At 42.3% G+C, this 22,390-nt stretch overlaps 1 protein-coding gene across 1 annotated transcript in view; it reads right to left on the reverse strand.

Moving 5' to 3' along the window:
- Nucleotides 1–22,390, reverse strand: part of LOC144768680 (putative DBH-like monooxygenase protein 2) — a 574,472-nt gene that overhangs the window by 188,140 nt on the left and 363,942 nt on the right. The window lies entirely within an intron of this gene.

Genomic DNA, 22,390 nt, shown 5'->3' on the forward strand with positions numbered 1-22,390 from the left:
CGAGTCGTGAACCATCCCAACAATCGTACCTCTGGGGAAAAAAATAATTTATTACTGTTACCAAGCACCGCCGCAGTTGCGCTTCACTCAGACTGATAATCACTGCTCCCCCGCTTCTACAGAGCACACGCTATGTCGTATTTCACTACTTATCACCCTTTCATCTCCACTATAACAAACACTTCTTTGCCAGCCACCAGAGAACAAATTGAAAAACCAAAGGGACTAAGAAGTGAAATACGACAAACCCTCTGCTCTGTGGAGCCGACAGAGCGGTAATTCTGAAAGCTGACATTCACTGACTAACGCTTCCAAAAACCATCTCAATTATGTAAATAGTATTTTGAAAACCTGCCAATTACTTTGATGCGACTATCTGTGTCTCCCTGCAGAACAAACTTCCTCAGCCCAGACTGAACGCAGACGCACACAGACACACACACACTAAGATAACACAGAGCAACGGATACAGAAAGCAGGAGTGAGATGAAAATGGAGTCACACGGCGGTACAGAGAGACCTCTATGTATATTCGGTCTTCTACATCAATTTATGAAAGCATATACTCCACGAACCTGTGTACAACCTCATGGTCACAAGTTTTCATTTGATTTTACTGGGACACCTCCCCTTCTCACCCCACCCCCACCAGTGCAGCCCTCAGCCACAAACCACACTGTAATTTTATCCTCCAACATAAAGTTTATAAATACCTAAAGCATTAGCACTTTTTGTCGACGATATGACATATAATCTACCATTTCTCTCTCTACCTGCATTATCTGTGTCTCTGCTAATTCCGTTTTTTGATCTTTAACCAACTTTACAGATTATATGGAAACGCTCCCAAATCTCTCAAATAATTACTGTCTATTTTATCATATTTTATATACCATTTATTCAGTATACCACAAATATATCCAAAACTATAATTCACACTTGAAAGAAAGTGAAGAAACGGCGCGCAACCCCCATTAACTTCACAGAACTTCAGCCCCCTCCCCCCCTCACGTCTGCTGTGGAAGCCCAAGATAACATACATCCCAGATACACACAGAGCCGCACCTGAACGTTTCACATCTCTATAAAGAACCATTTGAATGTTAATTAGGCCTTGCACTTGTTTTACCCATTCTAAGAGCCCCTCCAGCTTTACTCTACCTACTGATTAAACGTTCATGTCCCCCTAACAAAAAACTCCCCCCCCCCCCAAATTTCGTTGCAGTTCCGTCTCTGACTGACATTCAATTAAAAGAGCTAACAGTAGAGGATAGCATAAGAACATGACTGAAGTCCACTGACCTTAATCAAATGTATTAATCGTAATTCAAAACTAATAATTGCAAATAAACAATGTATATAAAGAGTGATTAAATGAAATGGAACAGTAGTTGAAAAAATAGAAAACCGTGCCAAAGTCAAAAATGTGGTTGCTCAGAGACTGTAAGGGAAATAATCAAGTATAGTGACCAAACCACATTTAACGGTACATCACAAAAGAAACAGTTAGACACTCACCTTTACCAATGCTTTATAAGATGTAGAACAATGATAGTCACAAAACGATAGTCGTTTGACGGAACTCTCAATAATGCTTCTATCACTGCAACCAATGAATAATGGCATAGATTTCCTGTCAATACACACTCATATATGTCTCTTCAACCAATCATATTTGTTCCCGCACAATTTCATAATCAAATTAACATTTCAGTTGGTTATCCCTTTCAATATTTTCAAAGTCACATAAAGGTCACCCTTCACCCTCTGCCTTCTCTGGGTGTTACCATGGTAACAGCTCATTCTGCACCTGGCTGAAGGCACAGGTCAAAAGTTCATATCTCAACGTTCTAAATCAAAGCAAAAAGGCTCATTTCCCTCCAAACACATCTGCCTATCCACTGTTTTTTTACATTTCATTTTTTTCACGACCAATAGAAGTTTTCGTTTTAAAAAACAGTAACATACAACGTAGTCTTCAATCTTGAGGTATAAGAATCAACCAATCATTTTTACTTTTTCATCAACACCAAACCTCATCCACTTTTTTATCGTGACTTTCACCATCTAATTGCCATTCCACTTCCAGAACCCATCGGAGTACTACTGCATCTGCCTTGAAAATGAAGGTTTGGCTTGTAGGACACAGCTATATTCACTGGAGTGAAAAATATGCTGCAAACAGATGAATTTCTAACCTTGACTTACCAAATGTGCACATTACGTGGATTGGCCAAAGAGGATTGAGATGTCACCAATTGATACCATTGGTGAAAACTTTTATGCATCTTCCTGAACCTAACCTTATAATTGTGCACTGTGGTGGGAATGATCTAGGCACATTAACAGGGGTAGGTTTGGAAATGCTTCTAAAGGACACCTTTCGTCAATTGATGACACTTTTTCCTCGAACTGTCTTGGTGTATTCCAATATATGCCAAAGACAGAAATGGAATTGGTCCAATCAACGTTGTCCACAAGGAAACATGTAAATAAATCTGTTTCTGCTTTCCTCAGAGAATATAGCATGGGTTCTATATACAACAACAACTTGTGTTACAACATGGAAGGCGTCTATCGGAGAGATGGTGTTCATTTCACGGATGAGGGAAATAGAATCTTCCTCTGTAACATGAGACTCTGCATCGGTACTTACTTATAAGTGCAGAAAAAACTCAATTAACACAAGGGCTCTTTTAAGAGCCACCTTACATCTAAACACTCAAACTTGTAATTTATCTCCATCTTTCTTTATGTTTTTTTGTTCGCCGTGCGCGACCGAGTGCGTGCACCCCGCAACTTTTTTGCAAAAAAAAAGCTACTTTTAGACTTTCGGCATCCTTAATAAACCCCTGAAGAAACCTACGAAATCAAACAGTCTCCACCCTGCTCCCTTTCCATGCTCTCCACCATAGTTTTTCACAGTCTTGTGAATAGGGGTACGCGAGCGACTGCGCGCACCCCGCAACTTTTTTTCACAAAAAAAATTATCTTTTCGCGTTGAGGGTCCTTACTGCACCCCCTGAGAAAACCTACCCGGCCAGACAATCTCTACCTTCTCCCCTTTCCATGTTCTAACCCTTTGTTCTGTACAATATATTCACTCGCACTAACAAAATGGCGGTCAACACTTCCTGATTTCCTCTGAATCGAATGTTGACAGACGTTAAACAGCAAATCAGAATTCCGCTCGCGCACAGCCGCACAAGTGCACGCACCCGTGCGCGCTTACAGATATATAATTGATTTCAACTTTAATTTTCTCAGCAACTACTGAACGGATTTACACCATTTAAACAAAAGCGTGATCTGCGACCCGGACTCTACCTTTCTACCAAATTTCTTATAAATCCACTCAGTCGTTCGAGCTGTAGCCGTGTCTAAACGTCCTATGGAAAATAACATGGGAAAAACATTTTTTGTGACCCCCCTTTTATCTCAGCCCCCACTTCACGAATCCCCCCAAAACTTTTAGGGAAGGATCGCAGCGGACCGAGCCATCTTCTTTGAGAAATTCGGAAAGATTCGTCCACCGGGGCCAAAGTTAATCCAAATAGAATGTTGCAGATTTCCTATGGAAACTAGGTCCTAACTATAACTACCTACTGGCGACCGCCAGTAGGTAATATATATATATATATATAGATATATATATGTACAACAAAGAAAGTTTGCCAAACACGGTTTAGAAACTGCTCCAGATATTTTATTCAGCTCTGCAAATCAAACCCTACACGTTTCGGCTTTTATAAGCCTTGGGTGACATTACGACATGATTGCAAGTGCTCCAAAAATCAAAAGTCTTGTGACTGTTAGTCGGAGCACTGCCAGTTCCAAGATGCACCTCTGTTGTTGGTAAGTTGCACACACAGTCAGTGTATATTTTTTTGACTATAATAGCCTCCTTTGCTGTAGTGCACTGTTATTTTAATCTTGGAATGCACTGCAAAAATGTCCCCGATTTGCAGCCCAGTAAAAGCGAAATACCTGGTTTCAAAACTGTCCAAGAAAAGTGTAGCTTTTCTTTTCTCCCTTTCACTCTTTTTCTCTCTCTCTCTCTCTCTCTCTCTCTCTCTCTCTCTCTCTCTATATATATATATATATATATATATATATATATATATATATATATATATATATATATATAACAGGTACAGACCACAAATAGGCTTGTGAAAAATCAGGTGCTGTTTATTTTCACCATGACCTCCTTAGCATGACGCGTTTCAATCGGGACACCCCGCTTTTGATCACATGACGTGCCTACATAGAGGCTTATCTTAGTGCATGAACATAGATAGCCACTCCTACAAATACAGTAGAACTAAAAAAAAGCTAGCTTCTGTAAGAATAGAATTGCAATTGCGCATAAAAACTGAATACATATAGTTGTATATATAACAGTCCTAAATGTCCTCCTCAGCGTTCATAATAGCAGCAGAACAATAAAGTGCGAAAGAATAAGGCCAAGTGGCTTCAAATATTTTTACGCGGGTGAAAAAGTGTAGCTTTTTTTTTCTCCCATTCACTCTTTTTCTCCCTTTCAAAATTATATATATATATATATATATATATATATATATATATATATATATATATATATATTCACTGAAAAAACCATAGGTTATAGACCATATATAGTTAGGAATTAGCATTTAAAAAACCTTATTTTACTCACACAAAACCATTGAAATTCCATATATAGTTAGTTGCACTAACTATATATCGCGCACCCGCAATCCACTGCTGATGATGTCACATATTACATCATTCATGACATGGTCAGTGACATCACTGATGACATCACTGATGACAACATCCAGTGATTATGTGTTTCTGTAAAGTTTAAATATGTTTTACATATTGAAGAATGAGTGGATGTATAAGTGTCTGAATGAAGGTTTTAGTAGGTGCGTGATTGACTGTATGAGTGAGTGATTAAATGCGTCTTACTGAATGCACGGGTTAGTGACTAAACTGTCTGAAAGTGTGCATCAGTATGTCTGTTGTTGTGCAAGCTGCTGCATGTGTTGATCAGTAGCTATATAAGTAGCTATATGGGTTATTGATTGGTTGCACAAGTATTTGTATGGGAGACTGAGTGTGTGTATGGCTGGCTGGGAGGTGTGTGACTCTGTGCAGATCAATGTATACTTGTATCAGTGATTCTATAAGAGAGTAACTATGTGTTAGTATATGTTTCAAAAATGTAAGGTGTTCTGTGTTTAACTGTATAGATGAGAAAATGGAAGTGTGATTGATTCTTTTCAGGACTGACGAGGTGTGTGAGTAACTCCATGGATGAGTGGCAGAGTGTGAGTGTCTGTATAGGTGTATGAGTGCATATGATAGTGTTGTAAAGATGAGTGATTGTATGTATGAATGATTGTATGAGTGAATGTGTGTATAGACATAGGAATCAGTGAGTGCGTATGTAGTAACTAGTATTGGTGTGTCAATGGTTTCAAAAATGATACTCTCTATTTAACACTGGGTGTAACGGAGGTTATATTACAGTGTGAGGAGATGCATTGTATTATCACATGAATGATATCATCAGTGATGTGATCATTGATGTCAAGTGAGATGTCATCAGTGATGTCATTTGAGATGTCATCAGTGATGTCATCAGTGATGTCACTGACCATGTCATGAATGATGTAATATGTGACATCATCAGCAGTGGATTGCGGGTGCGCGATATATAGTTAGTGCAACTAACTATATATGGAATTTCAATGGTTTTGTGTGAGTAAAATAAGGTTTTTTAAATGCTAATTCCTAACTATATATGGTCTATAACCTATGGTTTTTTCAGTGAATTTTCAAGGTTTTGTAAATGCTAATTCCTAACTATATATGGTCTATAACCTATGGTTTTTTCAGTGAATTTCAATGGTTTTTTAATAGCAAATATCATAAGCTGTTGAATGTCAAGTACGTGGTAAGTAAAAACATTTTCGTGTTTATGCACACTGATCTGCTTTGAATGCTGCCCCCCACCCCTCATTTCTATTAGGAGTACTCTCTCTTTGCAGATAGTGAAGGGTAGTTAACGCAGCCCTTTGCCCCCTTTGTAATCCGTCGTGCCTGCTTCTCTCTCCATTTGATTGATTGTTCTCTTTGGTTCATTCTCTATTTACAAACAAGCACAGAGTCAAAATACTCTGTTTAGTCTTTGCAGATAGCGAAAAACCGTGTAAAAAAACAAAAGGAATCGAGCAAAATCAGTAGGCCACTAATGGGATCTCTTTTTGACCTCGCTAAAATAGAAACATTAGGAACAACCTGTTGAAAATAGCAATGCGTATGTACATAAGCGGCGTTCATTTGTGTTCACAGTACCCCTTGTTGATTGTTTGAATCGAGCATTGAATTGTTCGAAGTTGGTTCTCTTAAGGATCTTCTCTGCCTGCAAACGAGGAAGAATAGGAATATTCTCTCTCCCTTTGCAGATAGTGAAGGGTAGGTAACGCAAGCCTTTAACACGTCGTACCTATTTCATTCCTCATTGATTGATTGATTGTCCGAACATTGACTGTTTGGGAATTAGTTCTTTTTGGAGGTATTCCCTGTTTGCAAATAAACGTAGGAAAATCTTTGCAAGTAGTGAAAGGGTACGTAATGCGGACCTTTCTCCCCCGTTGTAATCTGTCATGCCTATCTACTCCCCACTGATTGATGCACCTGTTTCACCCGGACCATTTACTAGACATACGTCATCTGGCCCGACCAGAGAGCACCCCTAGTGAAAAGGACATATGCAATAATAACGAAGTGATCACTGTATCCTGTTAACAGAAACTTTAGCATGAAACAACCTGGAAAGAAAAGAATAGGAAATCGAAAATCAGTAGGCCACTGATGAACATGAACTTTTATTAAACAACGAACAAAGAAACGATAACATAACGTAATGATAAAACCTATTAATGTCCTAGAAACAAGAAAACGTTAGAAATATGCCAGCGGTGAGAGACCAGAAAAACAGTAAGAGAAACCAAATCACCCCTCGCTGTCCCACCGCCTGCCACGCCAAAAAAATCGATAGACTAGGGAAAATGCAAGTCAGTAGAACATCCGCCCCCACTCTGGAAACTTCCAAGGTGGGGCAGGGTTCCGGCTACGCCCAGCCGGGAGCAGCCCATATAAGGCAGGTCCTGCTGCCACGCCTCGGCCAGGAGATCCTAACGTAGGGTGTAGCCGGAGGAGAGGCCGAGACCAGCGGGACCCGGCCAGGGGATTGCCTTTACAACGCTGAACAGTTGCAGGGGGGGGGGAATGTCTCCTCGACCCTCCCCTCTCTCTCCCAGTCCGGCCGCGGTGGCCCTTGAGAGTTGCAGGTAGTCCCGCCACATGCTCTTCCGGTCCGGCCACCAACGGTCGGGGGGCCGAGGCCGACGGGATCCGGCTGCAGCCAATAAACCAAGAAACCCGTTCATGGGGCCAGAGCCAGGGGCGTCCGGCCGACATCTACCGGAAGCCCGGCCCGAAGACGGACGGGACACTTCTTCTTTCTTGTATAATTGCTGCAACAACCCTGGGGGGGGATGTCTTGCACATGCCTCCGACCCCCCCCCCCTCGTCCTCATCGCCTGGTCCGGCCATAACAAATCTCAAGCGAGACGCCGTGGGGTGCACTGGGAGGGAGAGACGGTGCGAACAGGCCTCTCCCGCCTCCCCAGGTGGAGGCTTCCCAGCTGCACCCTCAGCGCTCCAGGCGCCCGGAAAAGGGTTCTTCCACTGTGGCCATGCTGCAACGTCTCGCCCGGCAGGGTGGAGCCCGTCCGCTCATTTGACCCCGCGATCGCCAGTAGCTACCGAACTCTCAAAATGGCGGTCGACCTGGCAAGAGCGGGCCCAGCATAAAGAAATGGCCCGGTCACTGGTTGACTCCACCACCGTAGTCCTCCACGACCTTGAAGATTCTAGAGGAGCCGCGGGAGTCTCCGACCCCCGATGGGGAATGACTGCCATGATCACCCGTGGAGTGACGAAACTGTATCCGCGGGACGTCGGCGCCAGCCTCACTTTGAATTACTAGAATCCTGCAGACCTCACTTCCGGTGAAAGCACAGTGTGACCCGGTAGGAAAAATTGTTGCACCCCCTCCCCTTTTTGACTGATAGTTCAAACCACCGATCCTTTCCTTTGCCCTTTTAACGGAACTTTGGACTGCCTCCCCCTCTTTTACATTTTCTAGAGAAAACAAAACATTAACCACTACAATAACATAGCAGTTGACACCAGAACTGTTTTCAAATTGAAAACCAACAACATCTTCAACAGAATCCTTTTTGTTTCTGCTGTGACCCTGCTACAGCACAGGCATTGTCCCCAGCAGTAATTCTGCAATGCCGGTAAGAATAGCTGTGGTGCCTACTGGACTCACTCACCCCCGCGGCGCCCCACGCCGTTATTTGCTGGGCGGCAACTTGCTAGACATCACTTTCGTGCCATCTAGATTTCAGCGCGTTCTGCTGCCTTGGAACTATTCGCACAACAGACCGCTACTGACAAGAATATTTCATTATTGGTGCTGTCAATTTCAATAAATCTATTGGATAATTCAAAAGAAATTGCCACGGTCTCTTCGTTGTTTAAATGTTTTTACTGTTTTTGTTTTGTTGTATATATTTATATGTTATTAAAGTTTTATATTCCTACTACTTTGTTGGAGTGCTATATATTTTTAATGTGACACATAATTGTAAAAACTTTGATGTACAAAGAGTGATTCCTGGAATCTTCCGCTTCAGGCTCGGTCCCCTCCCCAATCACAATACAGGATAGTTTTCAGATAGTAGGAACACGTGTGGTGTGACGGATCTCATCGGGTGTGGGCCTTGATCTACTATAACTCCTTTGAAGAGGGGTGATTCTTTACAGCTGGGGCCATAAACTACATCTGCAGGGCTAGCTGATAGCCTGGACAATCGGACACAGAGGAAGAGGAGTGTCAGAGGGTGCGGTAGTGAATAGGGCGAAAGGGAGGTGTCGGGCGGGCACAGTGTGATTCTCAGGGAAGAGCAGCGCAGATGGGGGGAGGTTTATTGCCCATGCATAAGACAGAGAGCGGGGGTGACCAGTGCCTGGGGAAGATGCTTGCGAGGGTGAGGAGCCATGCTACGAATCGACAGCGTGCAGAGAGTGGGTCTGGTCAAGACATCTAAAATGGCTGCCGTGCACGACAAAAGTGTGGCATTTCAAAAAAGGCAAGATGGCGCAGACAATGTTTTTCAACACTTCCTCATTTCCTTCGAATCGAACGTTAACAGACGTTGGGGCATATTACCAAAGTTAAGCGATATTTATCGCTAACGATGCTTACCAACGAATTTTTTACCGCTAAGCATCATCAGAAATTATCGAAGATAAACCTTGCTATTATCAAGGTTTATCACAAATGCGATAATAAACGGCCGCAATGCATGAATATCGCTAAAAACTCAGCGATATTCATACATTACCGAGCTAATGCTCTTAGCCATGTTATCCACCTCCCATTGGATAACATGGCTAAGAACTGCTCAGGGCAGGTGTTACTTTTTGGAGATATTCGCGCTTAGCGCGAATATCTCCAAAAGTTGGTAATAGGAGATAGATATCTTGCATGTTGTAATGCAAGTTATTGTGGTATATGGAACTCATACCATAATCTCTCAGGAAAGCAGAAACTGATCCTTTTGGGACCGCCTAATAAGGCCTAGGGGGTGAGGAGTACTCTACTTTGCCCCCTTTTCACGTTCCGAACTATTTTATTTTACTCTCTTCTGTAATTACACAAAATAGCAGCGATAAGATGCATCGGAGACACACAGTGAGAGAAAGGAGGCCGGAGATGAAGAAGAGATGTCAAATACACATTGGAGATAATATAGTGGCAGAAGGGAAGTAAATATGAGTAAACTTACCATGTAACATAAAAATGTTGCACTCTATACTATAAGTCTCATTTTATACTACAATCACTTCGCTACAACCTCATAAATTAAAAATAAAAATGAATAATGTCTCAAACAATTTTTGATTTCTAAATATAAATTTATTCTTCAGAATTTTCTAAATTTGAAAGAACTAGTAACATGTCCTCATCAGCAATGTCCTCATGAAAAGTCTCCAATAATGATTCTTGTAACTCTATGGTCTCCAAACACTCGATAAATTCGCCATCAAGAGATTGATCAAAAAAATCATTCAAGTCATCTCCTCCTTCTGACAATATTTCATTATTGGTGCTGTCAATTTCAATCAATGTAGTGGAATCATTCAAGTCATCTCCTCGTGACAATATTTCATTATAGGTGCTCTCAATTTCAATCAATGTAGTGGAATCATTCAAGTCATCTCCTCCTTGTGACAATATTTCATTATTGGTGCTGTCCATTTCAATCAATCTAATGGAATCATACAAGTCATGTCCTCCTTGTGACAATATTTCATTATTGGTGCTCTCAATTTCAATCAATGTAGTGGACAATTCAAAAGAATTTGCCACGGTCTCTTCATTGTGAGCCATTTTATTTTGAAATTGCTTGCTGTAAATTGCAGAAAAAAATAATCACTTTCATTTATCGTTTTTAGTAATACATAATATAAAACTAACTTTATCAAGTATTTAGTATAACAGAAGGACTGCAAATAAATAACAGAAAACATTTTTCAAATTATCTTCAAGTGTACAACATAGTTCCCCTTACAAATTAACAACTCACCTTTTTAAAAGTAGGAAAAGTGTTAGTAGTGTGTAAATCAAACACCAGAAATTCACCACCAAAAATTCCTCACAAATGTACCTCAGACAGTAGTATCACAAAATGGCTGTGGTTTCCTCTCATTTGACATATATACATAACCAATTAACTTTCATCACACACAAATACAAAACCAAAGTAACATTTTAATTGGTTCTAAATTTCAACACTTTCAAATGTGTTTTCCCCATGCAATTTTCCATAGGACATTTACATACGTCTACAGCCTGAATGGCTGAACGGAATTACACCAAACTTGGCAAAATGGTACATCAAACCTAAGAGGTCAGGAAGGATCTACTATGCCCCCTTATGGTCATTTCCCCCTTCGCTTTGACCTCCTCTTGTCTCTCAATCCTACCGAGAGACAAGATGGCGGCCGCTACGGACTGTTTGGAATGTTGACAGACGCCGGAGAACCAATCAGCTTCGCAAAGCTCCGTAACGCGAAAAGTACGCGAAGCGGAGCGCTGTTACAGATATATATCTTTTTTTGAACGTTAATTTCTCAAAATCCACTGGAGCACATATATTGAGACCTAGCAAAGGCACATCGGGCTACCAGTCCCTAATATTTTACCAAGTTTCGTGCAAATCCATTCAGCCGTTCGATTATTATTATTATTATTTTTTTTTGCCCCGCGGGGCCCTTTTAAAACCTCCACATCAAACCTAGGGGGTCAGCGAGGATCTACTATTCCCCCTTATCGTCATTTGCCCCTTCGCTTTGGCCTCCTCTTGTCTCTCGATCCTACCGAGAGACAAGATGGCGGCCGCTACGGACTGTTTGGAATGTTGACAGACGCCAGAGAACCAATCAGCTTCGCTTCACAAAGCTCCGTTGCGCGAAAAGTACGCGTCCTGGGCCGCTGCCCGGTCCGCTGTTACAGATATATATCTTTTTTTAAACGTTAATTTCTCAAAATCCACTGGAGCACATATATTGAGACCTACAAAAGGCACATCGGGCTACCAGTCCCTACAATTTTGCCAAGTTTCGTGCAAATCCATTCAGCCGTTCGGGCTAAAAGTGAGGCCAACCGCCCTATGGAAAACTCAATGTTAAAAACACGTTTTGGGACCCCCCTTTTTTCTCGGCCCCCACTGGACGAACCCCCCCCAAATTTTCAAGGGCTGCTCAGAAACAAAATGTGCCATTTTCCTGAAAATTTCAGCCAATTCCGTCCACAAACGCCAAAGTTATTATACATAGAATTTTCAAAAAACCCATAGAGAAAAAATCCTAACTATATATACCTACTGGCGACCGCCAGTAGGTAATATATATATATATATATATATATATATATATATATATATATATATATATATAAGATACAGTCCTGATGTAACCAAACGCCTCGAAGATGACGATCAGGAACCGGACCACCACGCAGTAAGATGAATTCTAAAGGGCTTTATTCTCCACCATGCGATACAAAAGTGTGGCAGGGTATGCTCAGACGTGAGTCCTTTGCTCACTTTGCCACTGGATTCAAGTAAGCCGGGCTGAAGACGGCTGGAATGCCAGAAACCGGTCCTCAGAAGCTTTTTTCTGGTCCTCTCTACCGCTGAATGCAATGTACGCCTAATCACTAACTACAGCACCCAGGAGCACAAAATCAGGGGTATCATTTCTTCTGAATGGCCTATAATCCTTACGGATGTCATTCTTGGACCTATACTTCCTACGAGTCCCAATATCACATTCAGAAGGTCTCCCAGTATGCGAGACGCTCTTGATAGACCAATGCCCGAAGACCCACCTAAAAAGAGTCTGATCACCAAAACTGGGTTCTTCAGGTGTACTTCATGTCGAGCCTGCACCTTTGCCAAAAACAGTACGCATTATGTCACCGCATTCTGCTCCACACCTGTTCCTATTCGAGAATATCTTACATGCAGATCTGAATATGTTGTATACAAACTCAAATGCACGTGTAACTTGGAGTACATCGGAAATACTAAACTTCCGGTACACCAACGGATTTTGCAGCACATCCGTGCAATTGTCAATAGCGACAATAACTATCCTGTCGCTAGACATTTTCGAGCTGTACATGATAAAAAATTGAGGGATCTTGAATACACAGTTCTGTGCTCAGTACCTCAACCCGGACGGGGAGGTGACAGGATGAAACTTCTTCGGCAGAAAGAATCTCATTTGATTCTTGCCTTAGATACCAAGGCACCTAATGGTTTGAACCTGACCGAAGATTTGAGCAATTTCCTGTGAACTGTGTTGGGATTGGTGATGACTTTATTCTCTTTTATTTGTCAAAAAAAAAAACACAATTCTGATGTGACGTAGATTATCGCTGAGTGGTTGGCCGGCTGGTCAGCCTTCACATGTATATACTTTGTTTAGGTGTTCCTCCCAATGATATTGAATTGTGCTTATTTTGTTCGAGTTGACACCTATTTGCAAAGTTTTATGCCATTCGATTATAGTTTGTTCTGTCTAGCATATTTTGCTCAGCTGTGGCTTTACATACTTTTTTCTTTATTATCCCCTTCATTTTTACTTTATCATCACTTTTTTATGCTTTCTCTGATCAGTTGCTTTGGCTGATTTTGGTTTACTTTTTTGTGTACATCTACTTTGCTGTGGTCCTATTCACATGATTATTTCTTTATCTCATTCAATATGTTTGTAATATTCTGCACAGGGCATTTACTTAGCTGCTAATTATAAGCTAGGCTTGGCAATGTTATTTTGGCACTATGTCATCATTTTCTTTTTCTTGTTCATTTGAACAGCATTGCTTTAGGATGGTAATATCAGGCACTTGCCTTCACTGTTGGTTGTAAATATTCCTTCCTTTTGTAAATAACCCCCGTGTACATAGTATTACTACCTGCTATTATTTTTTGGATTAATAACATGTAAATGTATGGGACCATGCATATTCAGCATTTAACGTCATATGCTTTTTTGTTACTTTGTTTCTATATTTCGTCACTTTGTAGTCTATCTACTGTGTTTATTACTATGAGAAGGCGTATAGCATTGGTTGTTTTCATTTAGCCCTTTGTTTTTGTTTACTATTTAAGCACTTCCCTGTTTCTGGCGCGCTGTGTGAACAAGCTCTCTTGCAGAGTGAAACGCGTCATCCTACATTAAAACGTCTTCCCTGTTTTCCATTGTCGGATGTATTTTCTATTCGAGGCTATTGTGGACTGCTGGATACGAGGTGTTTTGAGGTCCTGACCTCTGGTTCTGAATTCCACTCAGAACCTGGAGTATACAGCCTTAAAACTACAGCGCCCAGAAGGCCGTGTGAGGCCACGCCCAAGGAGGGCAGGTGCTGGATATAAATCACACAACAAGCTGCCACTTCACTTTTCAGACATGAAGCCACTGAGGAAGAGAGTATGCTAAACTCTCGAAACACGTTTGGCATTTTAACAGACTGAAAGCTTTTTCCTTTCTGAAATCCACGAGCATGTTGCAATAAAGAGGTGTTTGATAATCAGCTGACGTGTGGCAAGTCTAATTTGGGGTCCTGGACTGTGTTGGATTTTAGCGGCCTCCCTGGTCGCGGACTTGGCCCTTCGAACTTAAAACTTTGACCTTGCTGACACTAGGATTGTGTACAGCGTTCAAGGCGGAAGGGGCAGCGCACGCTATCCAGGTATGAGTGCGAGCCCGCACCTTATTGCTACAGGAAAGCAGCGTGGAAAGAAGGCAGGATTATTAACTTTCACCCACTTGGGATGCAATTTTGTTGTATTGAGATGGAGTGTGCATCCACTTGGAGTATACAGCCTTAAAACTACAGCGCCCAGAAGGCCGTGTGAGGCCACGCCCAAGGAGGGCAGGTGCTGGATATAAGTCACACAACAAGCTGCCACTTCACTTTTCAGACATGAAGCCACTTAGGAAGAGAGTATGCTAAACTCTCGAAACGCGTTTGGCATTTTAACAGACTGAAAGCTTTTTCCTTTCTGAAATCCACGAGCATGTTGCAATAAAGAGGTGTTTGATAATCAGCTCCCGTGTGGCAAGTCTAATTTGGGGTCCTGGACTGTGTTGGATTTTAGCGGCCTCCCTGGTCGCGGACTTGGCCCTTCGAACTTAAAACTTTGACCTTGCTGACACTAGGATTGTGTACAGCGTTCAAGGCGGAAGGGGCAGCGCACGCTATCCAGGTATGAGTGCGAGCCCGCACCTTATTGCTACAGGAAAGCAGCGTGGAAAGAAGGCAGGATTATTAACTTTCACCCACTTGGGATGCAATTTTGTTGTATTGAGATGGAGTGTGCATCCACTTGGAGTATACAGCCTTAAAACTACAGCGCCCAGAAGGCCGTGTGAGGCCACGCCCAAGGAGGGCAGGTGCTGGATATAAATCACACAACAAGCTGCCACTTCACTTTTCAGACATGAAGCCACTGAGGAAGAGAGTATGCTAAACTCTCGAAACGCGTTTGGCATTTTAACAGACTGAAAGCTTTTTCCTTTCTGAAATCCACGAGCATGTCGCAATAAAGAGGTGTTTGATAATCAGCTCCCGTGTGGCAAGTCTAATTTGGGGTCCTGGACTGTGTCGGATTTTAGCAGCCTCCCTGGTCGCGGACTTGGCCCTTCGAACTTAAAACTTTGACCTTGCTGACACTAGGATTGTGTACAGCGTTCAAGGCGGAAGGGGCAGCGCACGCTATCCAGGTATGAGTGCGAGCCCGCACCTTATTGCTACAGGAAAGCAGCGTGGAAAGAAGGCAGGATTATTAACTTTCACCCACTTGGGATGCAATTTTGTTGTATTGAGATGGAGTGTGCATCCACTTGGAGTATACAGCCTTAAAACTACAGCGCCCAGAAGGCCGTGTGAGGCCACGCCCAAGGAGGGCAGGTGCTGGATATAAATCACACAACAAGCTGCCACTTCACTTTTCAGACATGAAGCCACTGAGGAAGAGAGTATGCTAAACTCTCGAAACGCGTTTGGCATTTTAACAGACTGAAAGCTTTTTCCTTTCTGAAATCCACGAGCATGTCGCAATAAAGAGGTGTTTGATAATCAGCTCCCGTGTGGCAAGTCTAATTTGGGGTCCTGGACTGTGTTGGATATATCTATATATATATATACATATATATATATATATATATATATATATATATAAGATACAGTCCTGATGTAACCAAACGCCTCGAAGATGACGATCAGGAACCGGACCACCACGCAGTAAGATGAATTCTAAAGTGCTTTATTCTCCACCATGCGATACAAAAGTGTGGCAGGGTATGCTCAGACGTGAGTCCTTTGCTCACTTTGCCACTGGATTCAAGTAAGCCAGGCTGAAGACGGCTGGAATGCCAGAAACCGGTCCTCAGAAGCTTTTTTCCGGTCCAGGGAAGACATGGCTTGGCAGTTCGGGCTGGACTGTTCCCATAAGGCACAGGGTCAGACTGATTTGCATATAGCCATGTCTGAACTGGGGTGGCAGAGTGGGCTAAAGAACGGTGATGAATTAAACCCAGATCTCTTGACTGGGTGTGAGTGTTTGATTGATTCAGATGCTCCGTCCATCACCACCCCCTTTTGTACCGCTTTTGGCCGCCATAAGTGTGGCAGGGTATGCTCAGACGTGAGTCCCTTGCTCACTTTTCCACTGGATTCAAGCACGCCGGGCTGAAGACGGCTGGAATGCCAGAAACCGGTCCTCGGAAGCTTGTTTCCGGTCCAGGGAAGACATGGCTCGGCAGTTCGGGCTGGACTGTTCCCATAAGGCACAGGGTCAGACTGATTTGCATATAGCCATGTCTGAACTGGGGTGGCAGAGTGGGCTAAAGAACGGTGATGGATTAAACCCAGATCACTTGACTGGGTGTGAGTGTTTGATTGATTCAGATGCTCCGTCCAACACCACCCCCTTTTGTACCGCTTTTGGCCACCATAAGTGTGGCAGAGTATGCTCAGACGTGAGTCCCTTGCTCACTTTGCCACTGGATTCAAGCAAGCCGGGCAGAAGACGGCTGGAATGCCAGAAACCGGTCCTCGGAAGCTTGTTTCCGGTCCAGGGAAGACATGGCTTGGCAGTTCGGGCTGGACTGTTCCCATAAAGCACAGGGTCAGACTGATTTGCATATAGTCATGTCTGAACTGGGGTGGCAGAGTGGGCTAAAGAACGGTGATGGATTAAACCCAGATCTCTTGACTGGGTGTGAGTGTTTGATTGATTCAGATGCTCCGTCCATCACCACCCCCTTTTGTACCGTTATTCTCCACCATAGCAGCCATGACGCGTTTCGACAGGGAAACCCCTGTATTGATCACATCACTATATATATATATATTTCTGGGGGTCCCCGCACATGGGCGGGACTATTCAGTGCTTATGACTATTGATGAGTGTCCTCTGGAAGAGAAAGACTGCTACAGCATCGCCTCCCTCACCAGCCACAACACTAGCAATTGAAGTTAAACCATTTTTCAGAGTGCTGCCACACAACCTGGTTAGCTTTGAAGCATATCCACCTGTAGTGCCAACTGAATTTGCATCAGGGGTTAGAAAGATTCCTTGTACAGTGCATTCAGACAGCAACGTATTATGGATGGCAGCAAAGAGTTTTGCTTCTAAGTACAACAGAGGTAAGGTTGCCTACTAAATGCACAATATCACACATTATCAATTGCAAAATACTCTTTGAGTTCGTTAGTACATGTATGGTAATGTCAGTTTTGTGCTGTGAGTGGATGCTTTTGTGGGAATAAATTTCAACTCGCTCACAGACACTTTAGCAAAAGTTAAGGGACTAAGGATATGATTTAGAGTTTGGCTGACGGCTTACTCAATCACAAATGTGACTGCTTTATTACAGGTGTCCTAGGATATAATGCACTTGCGGTATGGCAGACAGGATATCTGTCACATTTGTGAGGGGATCAACCCACCTACCTCGCTCTAAGTCAGGCAATATGTAAAGAAATTGCAGACAGAGAGGAAGGTTATCATGGCATACAGAATGCAGTAGGTAAGTATGCCAGTGAACTGGAACAATGAGGGTGGATTAAAAAATGGTCACAAATGCAGAAGCACTGTGTATTTCAGGATCCTGGGAAGGTTGAGAGATTGTTTGCCAAAGTAGTGATTCCTAATTGTGGAATTTGGAATGTGCAAAAAAAGTTTAAGATAAAAAAAGACAGACTGAAGATGTGGTGTCAGATCTTAAGGCACTGTATATCCAACAGTGGTAGACGGGATGATTGTATGTAGAGGATTGTGGGACTGGCAATTAGTTACAGGGGGTTACATGGATTATGCAGCTCTCTAAGTTCTTTTTGTGAAGGAAAAGGGAATGTAGCAGCTACATTTGCCTGTATATTTGTGAAATGTAGCATTGGGTTGGTACTGGAAGGAGAAGTCCTTTCATACAGACATTATCCTTGGCTATGGGTAGATTCTTTTTACTGCCCGGGGCAAGGTAAGTGTGAGAAAGTGCCTTGCTCTGCATAGTCACCCACATTTTTTGTGGACAGGTGCTGCTCGTTTTGTAACTCTATGCATTGAGGTACTTCTGTCAAGACCCCAGCCCATGTGTTCTGATCCCTAATATTGGCTAATCCACAAATTGGCATAGTTAGCGGTCCAGTAAGTTCACAGTATATGCTGTAAGAAAAGACACTAAAGTCATAGAAAGTTAAATGTCACGTGTGGACCACAGCACATTTTGGCCATTCACTGGACTGAAAATATTGCCTCACTCCTACATGTGTAGTATGATTCCAGCAGTTTTAAACCAGCAGGGAGACCTGCCAAATTATGTCTTTTGATAGGAGAGAATCGCTACCTTTAAATGTTAAAGAGGTCAATCCTAAGTCTGCCTTGTAGCCCACAAGGTACGCTGGCTGGTATTTAAAAATAGAACATGTAAGAATTTAACGTTTGCATGTTTCTACAGTGACTAACACCAATGCCTATTTTCACTGTTAGGGCTGTAACTGGTTCATGGAAGAAAAAAAACTAAAGGACAATTAATATGATAATTAAATATATTGAGTTTGAAATATGCTACAGCGATGGTTAAAACATTGTTTTTAATATTTATTAGAAATTCAATTCAGTTGGTTTATGATAAATATACAGGGAAAGGAAATTTTAAAAAGGTATACTTTCCCTGCCTTAATTCCTTTGGCTAATTAGCCAGCCTGCAGCTATACTGTCAGTGCTGCTTTGATGAGGTGCAAAATACTGCTCTCAGAACCAGAAACAATAGCTTGGGCCTGGCATGGTGGTTTTAGGGAAGATTGTGACTCAGATTAACTCAAGCAAGGCAGTTTAGGAGTGGTCAGCAACTTCACTAGCTTACAAGGGACATGGAGAGACTATACTATACTATACTAGGCATTTATAAAGCATATGGCTTCCCAACAGCCTCTCAGGGCTCAATGTCATGTCCGTAGCATAATGCCTGCTAGATAGGCAAACTACTGAAATGAGATATTTTCTAAAATTGAGTTCTTCCTTCATCATTCTTATGATAATGGCAGGGTGTTCTAAAGTTTTGATACCAGATACGCAAACGAGTGTTCTAGCTTTCCTAATTAAAGACACATTGAAGAACTTCTCTTCTGCAGACTGTTGAGATCTTTTAGGAGTATAGGGGCTTAAAAGCTGTAGTAGTAAAGGAGGAGTCTTGTGATACATAGCCCGGAGGGCTCGGCAAAGAGATTTAAATTGAATTCTCTTGGCTACTGGCAACCAGTGGAGGGAGACAAGACAATAGTATGATGTTTTGGTATCTTTAGTAGATTGCGCGCTGTGGCTTTCTTGACCACTTGGAGTCACTTAAGCACATACAAAGGACTTCCCAGGTAGACTGAGTTGCCATAGTCAAGGCAGGACAACAAGAGGGCCTGGACTACCGTTATACGTATGGCAGGAGAAAGCAACCTACTGTGTGACTGCAGAGATATAAAAGGCTGCAATAGGCCTTTTTTCCTGCAGTAACCAGTGGATTGGTTACAACTGGAACTAGGCTCAACCTTGCTGATCGCCTCTGCTGGATTGTGTTCTGGCACCCAAGTGTTGTTCCTAAGATCCTGGAAGCTTTAGAAGTGGCTAAAGGAGCTTCCATGACCTCCACAATGTCAGCAGGTCCTCCCAGTAAAGCTGACCGATTCTGATGCAACTTCATTGTATACAGGTTCAGTCTTGCCCCACTGAAGGATTTTGAGCTCCATAAAAAAGTCCGAATTTAGACATATTGACAGGGGAAAGGTGCAAAAAGTATCCGCCTTACGAGAGGACGTCAGTGGCTATGAAATTTCAATTTCTCCTGCTCTGAGCTTGAAATCGTGCCTAGGTCCCAGTGAACCTTGAACTGCATTCCTTGATGCCACTTAACTTTTTCTTGCCACTTTTTACCTTAAAACTTTAAAAATTCATGTTTCTAGTTCTCCTTCTTCGATTTTTGTCATATTGGTGTCCTATTCCTTATTTCATTTTCCTTCAATTTTTTTAATTGTTTGTGGGATTTTTCAGCGAGTTGTGTTTTTTGTGTTTTAGTGTTGCTAAATACTTTGCAAATGTTCCCAAATTAAGCCTCTCTGCTCTGTGCTATAGCTTTCAAGGCTTAAGCCCTGGTTTAAATTGTTGAAACTGTGTGATGCACCTTATTGTTGTTTGGATCCTATCACTTGATTAGGTGTGAGGAAATGAGGTGTATTATATGATGTAGTTGTGTGACCTCACCATGTAATACACTACCAACCCCTTTAATACTTTAGATCAACCTTGAGTAGCTATGGCTCTGAGCAATCAGGCTTACAAAAAGGAATAAGGGTAAAGTATTTAAACAGCGCCCAAAACAAGTAAAGAAGTAATAAACTTGACCCCAGGTCATCAAAATAGATTCACTCATTCAAATCTTTATTCAGCATAAGCCATAAAAGTCAGCAAACATATATAAATAGGACGATATACAGATAAAATAAAGAGAATGAAAGAATCATCACAGTTGTGGGTACACAATTCATAACGAAGGCAGAGCCGGACTGGCCATAGCGGGCACCGGGCAATCCCCCTGTGCGCCGCATGGGTTGGTGCGAGTTTTGGGCCCCTGGGGACCGTTTTTGTTACAGGTCCGTTTTCGGCCCTGTACCAAAATTGGCCAAACAACGGCTCCGGCAAAGAGCTCGGCGGCACCTCCAACCCCCCGAGTGGGGAGGGGGAGGGGCCGTCCGAGCACTTTGCCAGGGCCGGTTGTGGTTCCCAGTCCGGCCCTGGACGAAGGTAATGCAACCTAGTAACAGAATTGGTAATACAATCATACTACCTTTCCTTACTACCTATGCTCCTCTAATAAGGTTTAAAACTACATAACAGACCTCTATTGTACAAAGTTTCTGCAAAAATACCAGGGCTTCCTGGTTCTGTCCCAGCTGTGATCTGTGCAAAAACGGAAACGTAAAAAGAGCGTCTAGGCTCAGTATCTAGAGAGCAAAACAATATATAGTGCAAAGTGCTTTGATTTGTGATGTTATTGCAATGATCAAATACATTGCAAAACGAAGGGGACCTCAACATTTACATACAATACTTAACCTAAACAAATTTAAGCAAAAAAGCAGTAGGAGGGGGGTTTTGTAATCCAGAATAGATCCAGTTCTAGATTCCATGTAGTTAAAGCCATGGCATATCTTGCTACTGACACCAACGCCTGAGCCCTTTGCAACCTCAAAGCCGTACAATGGTTGAGAAAACATTGTTTAACTTCCTCCTTCCATCATTGGGTGATCACATGAGGGTTTTCGAACAGATCTTTCAGGCCTATTGCCTGGAAAGTTTTCTTTAAGTATAAAAGCCAAGGAATCCAGTCAACCACATCCAAAGAAATACAATCAGAAATACAGGGTCTGACCAGGGCTGCTTCTGGGGTGCCACTGGTTGTAATCCAGAACATAGGCGGGCAAAACACACCAGGTCCTCAAAATGTGGAAGGCCTAATTCCTCATGGCAAAACAAGGTGGCCGTCCCCTTGGGAACTGCAAGGAGCCTATGTGTAAAATGTTTTTTATGCTTTGAAGGATTTTCGCATTTGTATAGCGAGTAACAGTGTAATCCCGGAGCACTCAAGGGTTCACGATTCAATTGTATTAAACTTATACTGAGATCAGGTTGGCGCTTGCATTCGTCACACGTAGTCTAACCGTGCCTTATGTAATCAAAAGAAATGTGGTGGATAGAGAAATCTAACCAACAGAATGTGAGCACTGTAAACTTGAAACCACTGTTTCTTCACCGAGTTTCATTTAATGGTTTGAAAGTTTGTTGAACATTTCAATACAATTTCTTCAAGTCATATGCTTCATCAAATTTTAGCAAACATAATGAAATTCTTATGATGCAATTCTCAAATCCAAGTTATCCATAGGTCATATGTATACCCAATGCATTTCGGGTCAACAAAACGGGGACCCTTCATCAGGGGTCTGTAAAAGAAGTCAAAACAGGACCAATTCAAAACCTCCACATCTTAATATCATGAAAACATGTTTTACATTAACGTGTCTTAAAAATCCTCCATGCATTCCACAGTACGAACTAAATACACCAGAAATATACGTAAGGGAAAAGAGGCTTAAAGTGTGCTAGCTTAATGCTCTAGAATCCATAAGTGATATCAAAAA

The sequence above is a fragment of the Lissotriton helveticus genome, chromosome 7 (genome assembly GCF_964261635.1).
Source record: "Lissotriton helveticus chromosome 7, aLisHel1.1, whole genome shotgun sequence".
Classification (NCBI taxonomy): Eukaryota; Metazoa; Chordata; class Amphibia; order Caudata; family Salamandridae; genus Lissotriton; species Lissotriton helveticus.